The following is a 9,874-nucleotide window of genomic DNA, read 5'->3' as shown; positions in this document are numbered from 1 at the left end:
TTGTGTTTCTCAAATTTTGTAACAATGCAGAGGGCTCCATATTGACATGACTGGTTGACTGAAGTTGAGGGCGGGAGGTCCTGTATAAACACAAACTCACTTCCTTGACAACTCCCTTCACAACAGCTCTGCGCTGTTCCGTGGAGAACAATAAGTTAGAATGCACTGACTTCTGCAGAGGCCATACTGTATCACCATAAATGCTGCACGGCCAATTCAAAAGTCAGATTGACCATGCAGCGCCTTTAACTGTCTGACCTCATATAGCCCGGAAAACCCCAGTCAGGGAAACACTTTACTTTCCCTTGTAACCATGTTATTATATTATTGAAGGCATACCTTACAAAGGTTGTGGGTAGTGTACTGGTCCGGCATACAGTTGAAGTCGGAAATTTACATACACTTAAGTTGGAGTCATTAAAACTCGTTTTTCAACCACTCCACAAATGTATTGATAACAAACTATAGTTTTGGCAAGTCGGTTAGGACATCTACTATGTGCATGATATAAGTAATTTTTCCAACAATTGTTTACAGACATATTATTTCAATTATAATTCACTGTATCACAATTCCAGTGGGTCAGAAGTTTACATACACTAAATTGACCGTGCCTTTAAACAGCTTGGAAAATTCCAGAAAATGATGTCATGGCGTTAGAAGTTTCTGTTAATTTACATCATTTGAGTCAATTGGAGGTGAACATGTGGATGTATTTCAAGGCCTACCTTCAAACTCAGTGCCTTTTTGCTTGACATGGGAAAATCAAAAGAAATCAGCCAAGACTTCAGACAAAAAATTATAGACCACAAGTCTGGTTCATCCTTGGGAGCAATTTCCAAACGCTTGAAGGTTCATCAGTACAAACAATACTACGCAAGTATATACATCATGGGACCACACAGCCGTCATACCGCTCAGGAAGGCTGTCTCCTAGAGATGAACGTACTTTGGTGCGAAAAGTGCAAATCAATCCCAGAACAACAGCAAAGGACCTTGTGAAGATGCTGGAGGAAACAGGTACAAAAGTATCTATATCCACAGTAAAATTAGTCCTATATTGACATAACCTGAAAGGCTGCTCAGCAAGGAAGAAGCCACTGCTCCAAAACCGCCATAAAAAAGCCAGACTATGATTTGCAACTGCACATGGGGACAAAGATTGTACTTTTTAGAGAAATGTCCTCTGGTCTGATGAAACAAAAATGGAACTGTTTGGCCATAATGATCATCATAATGTTTGGAGGAAAATGGGGGAGGCTTGCAAGCCGAAGAATACCATCCCAACAGTGAAGCACAGGGGTGGCAGCATCATGTTGTGGGGGTGCTTTACTGCAGGAGGGACTGGTGAACTTCACAAAATAGATGGCATCATGAGGGAGCAAAATTATGTGGAAATATTGAAGCAACATCTCAAGAAATCAGTCAGGAAGTTAAAGCTTGGTCGCAAATGGGTCTTACAAATGGACAATGACCCCACTTAAACTTCCAAAGTTGTGGCAAAATGGCTTAAGGACAACAAAGTCAAGGTATTGGAGTGGCCATTACAAAGCTCTGACCTCAATCCTATAGAACATTTGTGGGCAGAACTGAAAAAGCGTGTGCGAGCAAGGAGGCCTACAAACCTGACTCAGTTACACCAGCTCTGTCAGGAGGAACTTAACGTGGGAAGCTTGTGGAAAGCTACCCGAAACATTTGACCCAAGTTAAACAATTTAAAGGCAACACACTCAATTAGTATTTGGTTGCATGTAAACTTCTGACCCACTGGGAATGTGATGAAAGAAATAAAAGCTGAAATAAATCATTCTCTCAACTATTATTCTGACATTTCACATTCTTACAATAAAGTGGTGATCGTAAGTGACCTAAGACAGGGAATTTTTACTAGGACTAATGTCAGGAATTGTGAAAAACTGAGTTTAAATGCATTTGGCTGAGGTGTATGTAAACTTCTGACTTCAACTCTATTTCCGTATGAACTGCTGTTTAATGGAATGGGATGTCTTTGCTTCAATGTCCACTTGCTTACCACTTAGAATGCATTGACAGTACATTACTTAATCCTGAATAGTAAACTAGTATGTACATTGGAATGTAACCATGTGATTGGGAGGAGTAAATCAACTGTTCAGTGGATAAGTGGTGAAGTTGTCGCCAAGAGCGGTCATCCATGGAACAAAGCTTTAGCCTTCATTTGACTTATTGGTGTGTCTCGATGAATAACATGGGTGTGGCCCTCAACGGGGTGGGGTTGTAGATCACAATAGTGCCTTTACATCCAACTATCTCTAGCTGCACTGTCAAAATGTCTGTGTCCAAAATAGTTTATAGTTGTAGTGCACTACTTTTGGGCGAATAGGGAACCATTTTGGACGTACAAAGTATCTGTCGATGACTTCTCCATTCTTATCATAAAGCATTGAAGTAGTGTCGTATTTGCTGTGTTTCATTTTAATATACAATGTTTGATTATTGTATTTTCATTTACTGTACTATTCTGTCTACAATGATATACTATTCGGTGTTTGTGTGTCCAGCATGAACACTATCAAGGAAGTAGCGTTCTAGTGTAATTCGTATTTGTTCATGGGTTGAGTACCGTTTTGACTCTTTATATACTGTTTATGGATGGTGCTCGGTGTGTGCATTAAGAAAATGTGTCAATCATTTAATTTTGTGGCAATGGAAGCTGTTTTGTATCATTTGTGTTTTCCAAATGATAAGGTATTGTTAGACAAAAATACACCTGCACTCAAGTGTCTGTCAAAATAAATGGCAGATTGAAGTTTGTCTTATTCCATCTTGTTCTGAGGGCAGAAACTAATGGGATTGGTTATTTTATTGTTTAGAACAGGTGGAAAGGGTGTGGAATATCTCCAACCTCAGCTAATTTCAAAGTTTGGCTGGGATTGAGTCTTAACCGCATAGTAGCGTGCTTAACATTTCGAGGTAATTTCCAATTGAGCAGACATCTACAGCAGTGGTTCTCAAACCTCTCTTCGGGGATCCCCAGATGTTTTACAATTGAGTTGTAGCTCTGAACTTTACACATTTCTTTTGGGATCCACCCCTGTAAATGTAATTTGCCTGATGACACGCGAGTGAAGGAGAGCTTCGTTTCATAAAAGGGCATTTTCCTCCAAGTTCCCTCCTGCCTCCTTCACGCATTTTGTATAGTATATCTTTCTGTTTGTATGACATCTGGAAAGAATTAGAGGGTGCTCAACCAACATGAGTTTAGGCGGAAGCTAAAAAACATAATTGGAAAGGAAAAGGCGCAACGCTCGCTCACAATAAAAATAAAAAAAGTTTTATTTATCAAGTTTAAAAGATTGACGCTTCGGGCCTTCAATGTCCTTCTTCAGATGCATTTTGTGTGACATTGACAGTGGTGGAAACGCACAAAATTAGGTTTGAACCATCAACCTAGTCTTCAGGAGGTTGGGATTCAACCCCTGAACCACACACTCTTTAACACCAAGCACATATTCTGTGTAGTTGAGATTGACAAAAAAAATGAAATAATCATGCATTGAACACACAAAAACAATTTCCCATTGAGCCGATTCCCATATGCAGTGGTTAATCTTTAAGAATCTATTGCCTCATCCGTAAGTCAATCTAAGTCAAATCCCCATCAAAATTTGTCAGTTGATGCCTCCAGAGTGGTGCAGCAGTCACTACAGATCCAGGTTCGATCCCAGGCTGTGGGAGACCAATGAGGTGGTGCACAATTGGCCCAGCGTCATCCGGGTTAGGGGAGGGTTTGGCCGGCCGGGACTTCCTTGTCTCATTGCGCTCTAGCGACTCCTTGTGGCAGGGCCAGTTGACTTCGGTCACCAGCTGGACGGTGTTTCCTCCAACACATTGGTGTGGCTGGCTTCCGGGTTAAGTGAGCAGTGTGTCAAGAAGCAGTGTGGCTTGGCAGGGTCGTGTTTCGGAGGACACATGGCTCTCAACCTTCGACTCTCCCTAGTCCATAGGGGAGTTGCAGCAATGGGACAAGACTGTATCTACCAATTGGGGAGAAAAAGGGGTAAAAGTAAGCAAAATAAAAAATACAATATGTCAGTTTAAACTAGAGATATACATGTAAGCTTTTTGCAAGGGCTGTGTCTCAATCCACCACATCCTTCTATGTCGGCCTTCCGCATCTGTGGTGAAAGGTGGCCAACCTATAGCGATGTTTGTCAGACCATGGTACAAATTCATATTTTAATTTTCAGTTCATATCATATTTACCTGTGGGCCACACCCTTAAACCATGCTTTCCACCCCTTTATTTGTATGTGTTGGGCTATAGCTGAGATAATTCTTTACAGAGTCAAGTATATTTGTCCAGGCCTCAATTGTTCCTTGACTAGCCCCATTCATTCTCGCTGTCAATAATATTCATGTTATAACTTCTAATAGTAACTGTATCCACTTGCAAATGGAGAGAGTGAGCCAGCATATTTTTTGCAGCAGTTCGTCTATCATTGATTGAGAGATTCAAGGAGCTATCATCTTTAAGTCACATAAAAGATGCAAAGCATTTAATATTTACATTCATGCACTTCTAAATTAATTTCCTAATTTTGTCCCAGAAACATTTAACTGCAGGGCACTCCCACATCATATGAAGGAATGTGCCTGCCTGACTTATGGGTAGTGGCGGTTCTAGCTTGTATGGCTCCCTGGGAGAACCCCCCCGCCCCAACACAATTTGTGTTGATTTGGCACTCGAGCATCCCCCAACACTGTCAACTAAGAGTCAAGACGAAACCAATTCACCTTGGTGGTGTGCAGACTGGTTTTATATTATTCTTAAAAATGTCACACAAACCAGAAAGAAATGCAACTATGTCTGTGAAACTATATATTCACAGTATTATGAAGGAATTGTGGTTTATTTGGTAGCATTTCGTAGTGTGACTGATTATACTAATTGCATTAGTACTGTACAACGTTAGAGGTGTGCTATTTGATAGATTCCCCCGCTCCCCCTACTTCGGGCTTCCAGTGGGGAGACCTGAGGTCAACCTGCCCCCTCCCCATCTTGTACTTCTGAGTGGGAGACCTTCCCAGGCAGTAGCCTGCCTAGCTCACAAACTAGAATCAGGGCGCCCACTCCGACAAGGTTAATTGACCCACAGTCCCACACGGTGACATGATATCATTGACGTGACGTGCAAACGAGCGATAGAAAACCGATCATGCAAATTTCACTAATCCAATTGTTTTGTGCGGGCACATTGTGCCGCCCCCAGTAAGATGCCGCCCATGCGACCTATATCTAAATCCGCCACTGCTTATGGGACACAGTGAACATTTGGAGTTGGGGCCAATTACATGGTAAAATCTTTCCTTGGTATTAAATGCAGTCTGTGAACAAACTTAAAATGTATAAATTGATGGTTCAGATTATGGGATGCCAAGGTCATATTTTTCTGTATTCTGTTCCAGTTAAAGGGTTGTTCAGATACAAGTAAATCTGTGGACCATACTTTTTTAATGGCTAGCTCACAATATGAGCTTTCCAAAAGTTGTTTATATATTATAGAGACCAGTCCTTTCGGGAGCGCATATCATTTATTTATAAATCCCATCACTGGATGGTTCGGTAGTTGGGTTTCCCAAGGGACTCCATAGGCCAACATAGCTGACCTAAGTTGTAGATAAAAAAAAAAGATTTGCCTGGTAAAGTGTGTCTTTCAAATCTTGGAATATTCTCAAACCATTACTGTCCATGCTATTGGCAAGGGTATGGATTCCACATTTGGACCATTGGGGCAAAAGACATCCCTCCAGATTGCAAGGAGCTATTGTGAAAAAGAGTATGGGCATGCTTGTGCCAAATTGAAATTATGTGAGAAATAACATGACCAAAGCGTAATTTACATTGTTTAAGGGATATACACAATATATACAAAAGTATGTGGACAACCCTTCAAATGAGTGGATTCGCCTATTTCAGCCACACCCGTTTCTGACAGGTGTATCAAATTGAGCACACAGCCATGCAATCTCCATAGACAAACATTGGCAGTGGAATGGCCTTTAATGAAGAGCTCTGTGACTTTCAACGTGGCACTTTCATAGGATTCCACTTTTCCAACCACTCAGTTCGTCAAATTTCTTCCCTGCTAGAGCTGCCCCGGTCAATTGTAAGTGCTGTTATTCTGAAGTGAAACGTCTAGGAGCAACAATGGCTCAGCTGCGAAGTGGTAGGTCACACAAGCTCACAGAACGGGACCGCCGAGTGCTGAAGCTTGTAGCGTTTACAAATTCTCTGTCCTCAGTTGCAATACTCATTACCGAGTTCCAAACTGCCTCTGGAACTTCAGCACAAGAACCGTTTGTCGGTAGCTTCATGAAATGGGATTCCATGGCCGAGCAGCCGCACACAAGCCTGGGATCACCATGCGCAATGCCAAGCGTCAGCTAGAGTGGTTTAAAGCTCGCCGCCATTGGACTCTGGAGCAGTGGACACACGTTTTCTGGAGTGATGAATCACGCTTCACCATCTGGCAGTCCGATGGACAAATCTGGGTTTGGTGGCTGCCAGGAGAATGCTACCTACCCGAATGCATAGTGCCAACTGTAAAGTTTGGTGGAGGAGGAGTAATGGTCTGGGACTGTTTTTCACAGTTCGGGCTCCTTAGTTCCAGTGAACAGGAATCTTAACTCTACAGCATACAATGACATTCTAGACGACTCTGTGTTTCCAACTTTGTGGCAACAGTTTGTGGAAGGTCCTTTCCTGTTCCAGCATGACAATGTCCCTGTGCACAAAGCAACGTCCATACAGAAATGGTTTGTCAAGATCGGTATGGAAGAACTTGACTGGCCTGCACAGAGCCCTGACCTCAGACCCATCGAACATCTTTGGGATGAATTGGAGCGCCCACTGTGAGCCAGGCCTAATCACCCAACATCAGTGTCCAACCTCACTAATGCTCTTGTGGTTGAATGGAAGAAAGTCCCCACAGCAATGCTCCAATATCTAGTGGAAAGCCTTCCCAGAAGAGTGGAGGATGTTATAGCAGCAAAGAGGGTACCAACTTCATATTAATGCCCATGATTTTGAAATGAGATGTTCGACGAGCAGGTGTCCGCATTCTTTTGGTCATGTTGTGTATCAGTGAATACCACCTCTTCCATGGCAACAGGAGACACCATATTAATTGGACGGAATAATCATGTTTAAACCAATTTAGGATGGGACAAAATGCTAGTGCCTGGAAATACTATTTAAAGTTTGGTATGGATAATCCTCCTATGTCGTTCCCTAATTGTTCCCGGGCTCGCTTACCTTGCCATATACATTTTGATTTTATACAGGAAGACAAGGGAAGCATTGAACTACAGAAATTCAACCGTGGCAATATATTCATTTTGGCAATAGATATTCTGCTGGTTAAAGCAAATGGTTTTATCTAAGGAAGGAAATATATATATTCCCAAATATTTAAAATGGGAAATGATTGGGATTACATAAATAGAGATGGATTCCTCCACCAGTGTCTTGATAGGCAGTAGGGCAGATTTGGTTAGATTTATTTTATAACTTGAAATGGAACTTGAAAATGATCTTCAATGCTTTTGGAGGGATTAGGAAACAAATGGTCCGATGCTATGAAAGTAGCACTCTTAGGCTACGCACATCAGAGGTGGGTTTGGCGTTGAGAAACGGAAGTATATGGAGAAAAGTACCCTCATACCTAGTATAAAATATGGTGGATCTTTGATGTTATGAGGCTATTTTGCTTCTACTGGTCCCGGGGCCGTTGTTAAGGTCAACTGCATCATGAACTTTACCAAGTACCAGGACATTTTAGCTCAAAACCTGGTTGCCTCTGCTGCAAGACAATAACCCCAAGCAAAATATATGGTAAATTGACCACAAAATCAACATTTTACAATGGCCATTTTGCAATGGGACATGAACCCCATTAAAAACCTGTGGTTTGAATTGAAGAGTCAATAAGCACAGACAAAGGATATCAAGTATCTAGAAAGATTCCCAATGTGTTCTCCAATCTCATTAATTATTTGAGAAAAAGGCACCGTGTAGAGTACAGTGTATTTGTAGAAAATCAAAGGTGATGAATTATGAAAAATGAAACGGTGTGCCTTTAAGAGGTCAACGAATCCAGCGTATATGGACAGTGAGGTATTGAAAATGAGACATATCACAGGAAATATTCATATAACAGTGAAATATAACATGTACTATATTTAACCGGGGTGAAATGTCTAGCAAGTTAGCTGTGAGCGCTAGTAGCGTTTCAACCAGTAACCTCAGTCGCTCTGACACCTTGAAGTAGTTGTTTCCCTTGCTCTGCAAGAGTTGTGGCTTTTGTGGAGCGATAGGTAACGATGCTTCCTGGGTGACTATTGAAGATGTGTTCAGAGGGTCCCCGTTTCTAGCCCAGTTTGGGGCAAGATGAGAGACGGAAGCAAGTCTATTTTACATATGGACAGGGGTGGTCAAAGACATGAACTCCAGTGGTTTTAGATGTACAGTATATGTCATTTGGACTGGAAGCTATTGAAAATTAGATATGTATGTGAATTAATAACCATAGCTGTAATAGGATAAATATTTGTTGAAAATCAAAGGGGAGGAATTTTGAAAATATTTAAAGTGTAACTTTTATAAGAGAGGTCATGGAACACTTTGCAATTTTCTGTAGACCTGTAGCTAAAATATGGTAGATAGGAAGGTATTGAAAATGAAATGTATCACAGGAGATAGTCATATAAAAATCAGTGCAATGAAAATGGCAATTCTAATGGGTGTACTAAGGAGTAGGGCGGTCAGCGAGATAACATCAAGTGGTTTATGTATATGTCATTGGACTGGAAGCCATTGAAAATCAGATACGTACGTGAATTAATAAACACAGCTGTAATTTGATAACTATTTGTAGAAGATCAAAGAGGAGGCATGTTGATCAAATTAAAGGTGTACAGTCATGGCCAAAAGTTTTGAGAATGACACAAATATTAATTTTCACAAAGTCTGCTGCCTCAGTTTGTATGATGGCAATTTGCATATACTCCAGAATGTTATGAAGAGTGATCAGATGAATTGCAATGAATTGCAAAGTCCCTCTTTGCCATGCAAATGAACTGAATCCCCCCCAAAACATTTCCACTGCATTTCAGCCCTGCCACAAAAGGACCAGCTAACATCATGTCAGTGATTCTCTCGTTAACACAGGTGTGAGTGTTGACGAGGACAAGGCTGGAGATCACTCTGTCATGCTGATTGAGTTCGAATAACAGACTGGAAGCTTCAAAAGGAGGGTGGTGCTTGGAATCATTGTTCTTCCTCTGTCAACCATGGTTAGCTGCAAGGAAACACATGCCGTCATCCTTGCTTTGCACAAAAAGGGCTTCACAATCAAGGATATTGCTGCCAGTAAGATTGCAACTAAATCAACCACTTCAAGGAGAACGGTACAATTGTTGTGAAGAAGGCTTCAGGGCGCCCAAGAAAGTCCAGCAAACACCAGGACCATCTCCTAAAGTTGATTCAGCTGCGGGATCGGGGCACCACCAGTACAGAGCTTACCCAGGAATGGCAGCAGGCAGGTGTGAGTGCATCTGCACGCACAGTGTGGCGAAGAGTTTTGGAGGATGGCCTGGTGTCAAGAAGGGCAGCAAAGAAGCCACTTCTATCCAGGAAAACATCAGGGGCAGACTGATATTCTGCAAAAGGTACAGGGATTGGACTGCTGAGGACTGGGGTAAAGTCATTTTCTCTGATGAATCCCCTTTCCAATTGTTTGGTGCATCCGGAAAAAAGCTTGTCCAGAGAAGACAAGGTGAGCGCTACCATCAGTCCTGTGTCATGCCAACGGCAAAGCATCCTGAGACCATT

Source organism: Oncorhynchus nerka, linkage group LG12, assembly GCF_034236695.1.
Source record: "Oncorhynchus nerka isolate Pitt River linkage group LG12, Oner_Uvic_2.0, whole genome shotgun sequence".
NCBI lineage: Eukaryota > Metazoa > Chordata > Actinopteri > Salmoniformes > Salmonidae > Oncorhynchus > Oncorhynchus nerka.
The sequence above is the reverse complement of the archived record's forward strand: the minus strand, read 5'-3'. Positions refer to the sequence as shown.